This window comes from Phalacrocorax carbo, chromosome 2 (assembly GCF_963921805.1).
Source record: "Phalacrocorax carbo chromosome 2, bPhaCar2.1, whole genome shotgun sequence".
NCBI classification, from domain to species: domain Eukaryota; kingdom Metazoa; phylum Chordata; class Aves; order Suliformes; family Phalacrocoracidae; genus Phalacrocorax; species Phalacrocorax carbo.
In genome coordinates, this window is record NC_087514.1 from 112,741,317 (window position 1) to 112,746,545 (window position 5,229).

Genomic DNA, 5,229 nt, shown 5'->3' on the forward strand with positions numbered 1-5,229 from the left:
CATGTTGCTGCTCCCAGTCCTTCTTGCAAGTTCTCTGTGGTCCCGTAAGCCCTTTTTCCTCTCCCCTCTCCTTCCCGTGTGCCAAGAGCACAGTCGGGGCTCCAAACTCCAGTGGTTTCTTCCCTTCACACAATTTCTCTGCTTCCCCTTCCAGGTGGAGACACGCAGGCAGTGCCAGTGCAAACCCCAGCGCTCCGGACGCAGGTGAAGGGCAGCTCTGTCACCATGAAGTGCCAGATGAGGACCAATAATGTTGTGCACTGGTACAAGCAGCTTCCTGGGCAGCCACCAAAGAGGATACTGTACATGTCGGGACAGTCACCTGTTTTTGATGATAGCAGTGATGAAAAGAGATTTGAAGTTTGGAAACCTTCATCAGACCCCCTCTATGTTCTAAGGATAAAATATTTAACGCCGAGTGATTCTGGCACTTACTACTGTGCCTATTGGTTTACCAAGGCATCACAGCATTAGATTCAGCAAAGAGAAGCCATACAAAAAGGTCGTTTTGCACTCTGAACCGCAAGTTCTGAACTCAGTACATTTCAGTACTGACCCATATCTGCAACATCCAGAAATCAGAGATTCCCAGTCATTTCAGCGTAAATAGAGTGAACATGGCTCTTAAGATGAAGGCTTGATTGTCTTAAGAGGAAAGCTTGATTGTCCTGAAAGCACTCCCCTGACAGTGAACACGCCCGTCTCTTTGAACAAATGTCAACTGCAAATTTCTCTTCTCTGTTAGAATCCTTGGAGCTAGCAGAGAAAGACATCTCCATCCCCTCTGTGTTTTCTTTAAAAAAAAACACTACATGAATTTAAAAGGAGGGAAGACCAGATGATCTTGCACACTCTCCTTCATGTGTTTTTTTTTTTTTACCTTCCTTTGCATTTCGCTCTTGACAAATTTCTACAACACCCCAGAAAGCCCAATGTTATTGTCACACTTTCTCACTTGGTGTGTCCAGGGCAGAAGTTAAATCCTCAGCCAGGGGCCGTGCCCCTGGCAAGCAGAGACTCTCAGGCCCTTTGGGTTAGGTGCACTGAGTGTTACAAATCAGAGTCTATGATCAAAGACGAGTTTGAGGAAAGCTGCCATTTGCCATTTGACAGCTACGTCAGAAAAACTGAGACAGTTTTGTGCCTCTGAGTTCTGCGGTAGGACAGAGTGCACATCCTCAATATCCTGTGAGATACTCCTTTAATGCGTCTGGGCCTTCACAAACGACCACAAATAGCTCCATTGTGGTGGTTTTCCAGTTCCGCAGGCTCTGAACATCTGAACATCTGAACATCTGAACATTGTTTTGGCTGGACTTTTGGAAAGATTTGAATACGTAACGCCTCACTATTCATGTGTCTGGCCTGCTTAACTCTTTGAAAAATAGGTTGTAGAGCATGTGACCTGAGATATTAACTGCAGGCTGCTCGCCTTGTGTCTTCACATTGCGGGATGTGAGGGTTCCTCACAACCATCTAGGAGGTTTCTGGCGTGAGTTGACAACAACTTCCAAACACAGGTGACCGAGCAGCCAACAAGGAAGGGTGGTCTTCTGCCCCTCCAACTCACAAACAAGGGAGAACTTGTTGGGGATGTGAAGGTATGGGACAGCCTTGGCTGCGGTGACCGTGAGCTGGTGTGGTTCAGGCTCCCGAGAGGAGGGAGCAGGGCAAAAACACAACCCTGGGCTTTGGGAGAACAGACTTTAAGTCCTTCTGTGAAGGGCAGCACCAGCACGGGGGCACCCTGGGCACTTCAGCATGTTGCAGCTGAAACAGAAAACAGGAAAAGGAGATCCATAGCGGCATGGGGGAATGCCTCCCACTTCCTGCAGACCTCTGGGGGACAGCACACACTCACCACCCACCAGTGTGACCTCCGCGCTGGAACCTTCACACCCCAATATACGGCTGGAGCTGATCTGACTCACAGCCCTTCCTCAGTGGCTCTGGCTCAGCTTTTCAAGGGCTACAGTCCCAGGACCTGGGTACAGTCCTGAGGCAGTTTCCTTAAAGAAAAGCTGTAGTTGCTCACACCGGACTTACCTTTGGGAACTTCAGTGGGTCATGGAACCTTCATACAGAGGCAGAGGAGACCTCCTATGGCCCCAAAAAGCTCAAGGCATTTAGAGGAGCTGCCACTGGGTGATGGCCACCTGAGTCACTCATTTGTCCTCCTATGTGCTGCTCCCTTCTGCTGGGGACGGACTCTGCTCCTGGCTGGTTCACGGAGGCAGGCTTGGCATCACACGACCCAGATGTTGCTGCTGAAGGTGCTTCTGGCTGCATCAGCCCTTTGCTGGTGATGTAAGTTGCAGGGGTTTGGGAGAGTGACAATCTCTGAGCCCTGGGGGCTGGTTGCTGCTGTCACAACAGTGCTGTTTCTCTGCTTTCCCTGCGGATGGATGCAAAGCCTCAGGCAGCCAAAACGTTCCACCAGCAGAGCCGTGCAAATGACCGTGCGGATCAGCTGCCGTTTCTCTGGGTCACACTTTCTGAATACCTTCCTCCACTGGTACCAACACAACCCTGGAGGAACAACAAAGTGCGTTCTGGACATGCAAATGGGGGACCCTTCTTTTCATGACAAATCTTACAGAGATATTTTCTGGGACGAGAAGGCGGGGATGGAGTCCACCTGTACTCTGACAAGATATAAAATAAAAAAGCAGCAAGAGGCTACCTACTATTGCACTTACTGGGACCTCACATCCTTAGAAAACCATCAGGCAGCTAACACAAAACTTCCTCTGTTCTCCCAAGGGCTGGAAACCTCACCTGACTCCAGGGTCCTGCTTGCCAGGCTCAGCAGACCTGCAAGAATACACTAGGGTGACAAGTTGTGAAAAATACCATACAAGCCCTGCTTGGCTGCTTTAGGTGATTAACCTGGAAGGATAGGCAGAAGGGAATTGCATCACCAGCGTGAGGTAGAGGCAAAGTGTAACCCCACGTCCCTCCTTGCCTGGTGCAGGGTGCAACCCTGCGCTCTGCCTCCAGCAGCAGGCAACAATAGGTGCATGGAGGTGTATGTCTGTACAAACAGACATACAGGAGCAATTACCCAGAAATGCTTCCTGGTCTCAGGGATTTAGGGCAGCAGTTTTGCCTGCTTTCAAGGGACATCTGTTCTGTTCTGCCCTCTGATAGCTAATGTACCTTAAAATCTGGGTATGAAGAACGGACTTTGAAAGCTAGAGCACAGAAATTGTATGTTGAGAAAAAAAGAAAAAGAAAAAAAAAAGACTCATTACTGATCATCTAAGCAAATTTCTTGGGGGAAAGAGGGGAAAAGAAAAATGTTTGCCTCAGTAGTGAGCTCTCTTCTTAAATGGGTGGGTTTTGTTTTGTTTTTGTTTGTTTGCCTTCTACTTAAGTGTCAATCAAAGGAAATGGTTTGTGCATAATTATTTAACACATCGCAGTTGGCACAGTCTCACTGGGTGGTTCATTGCCACTCAGAACTGCTTTGCCACCACTTGAGTCTGGTCCTGACCCTGTCCCTGAAAGGAAGCCATAAGGAGGGCAGTGACAATGTGGCTGCTGAGTATTTTCTTCCTGGCGGCTGGTTTTTCTTGTGCGTGCCCTGCTCACCCCTATGCCTGCATGTCCACCAGGGGCAAAGGACACACTCTCTTATCTCAGCTTCGTGGGTTTCATCTTTCCTTTTCTTTCACACAGGCAGGTCTGCACAAGTCTTGCAGCAAACCCCAAGATCCATCACCAAGCCAGAAAGCAAAACAGTGCTAATCACCTGCCATGTCTCCCATCCTGATTTTAACAACCTGTTCATTCACTGGTACCGAAAGAGGCCCGGTGCAGCGCCCGAGCGCATTGCCTACATGTCCTCCAGGCCACTCCTTGAAAACAAGTCCGATGAGAGGAAATTTAGTCTTGAGAAGGACCCTGCCAAATCTGTCTGCACCCTGACAGTGAGCAAAGTAACTCTGCAAGACTCGGCTACCTACTACTGTGCGAGGTGGGATGCACAGCGGTTGAAGGCCATAGGCGGCCTGCACAAAGACGTGCTCTGCTTCCTGAACCGGAGCCTGAAGTGTTTGACCGCACGCAGGAACACCCCCACCCTACCTTCGCCATCGGCCTTGAATCAGACACACTGTACAGGCAGCCAGATCCAAGAGACCTGCTGAGCTAGCGCGGGCTTTGCAGACACGCGCTACAGTCAGCACCAGCAGAGCTCTGGTTTCACGTCACCAACAACAAGGTGGCGTTTTCATAGGTCTGGCTGGATTGTCTCTGGGTGGGTTTACAGGGCGGCCGGGTGGGCCAGCTGGCAGAAGGAAAAATCATTCTAGGCCCACTACCCTTCAAGCTACATCTTTGGAATAAGTCCCCAGTTACACCATTTGTGTGGCAGAACAGGGGGGTGCAAGTGAAAACAAACTTGAAGCACCGCTCAGGACTGCAGATATCAGATACTCATTTTGTACTCCTCTGCAGGTAGAGAATCTTGTCTTAGTTTCTCTTTGTTTTCCATCTGGAGAGGATCAAACCCTCATTTAAGTTAAAAAACACAAGTCTCTCAACTGACTTCAGCGGGGCTTCTCGTCCAACGCGGCAGCTAGCCTGCAAAACAAACAGCAACAATAAAACAGATCCTCAGACTTCCATTGTTCAAACAGAAAGACAGCTGAAGTTTTTTCACCCCTTTCTGTTTGCAGCCAAACAACTGATTGTTAAGGTCACAGGACCGCTGTGCTCTGATCCCAAAAGACCGACCCTATGCCCAGCCTCTGGCACAAGGTACATTTGGAGATGCCGCTCTGGGCTGTAACCTCTCACCTTACCTGTGACAAGAAACAGTCACAAGCGCAGCAATCCTCCTTCTGAGCTCCCAGATGGTGCTGTGTAGTCTCCTGGCCTTTGGCATTCAACTTGTGCGATGAGCAGGAGTTTGAGGGCCTTCAAATTCATTAAGCTTCAGGCTCTTACTTCTGCTTCCTTTTATTGGCAGTGGGACTGAGGAAAAGCGTCTGACCCCACACATTGTTTAGCAGCCTTCAACTACTTTACAAGCAGTGGTAAAATTGCTTCAGACTACACAATTACTTTGTTAAATGAGTTAAAGTAATCTGGGGGGAGAGTGCATGAGAGAGAGAGAGAGTGAGCGAAATCAGGTGAGTTTGTGCTGCTTGTGTAAAAGCTATAATCAGGCTGTTAACATTCAGCAGGGTGCAGCCACGCTGCTTTTTCTCAACGTCACCCGCC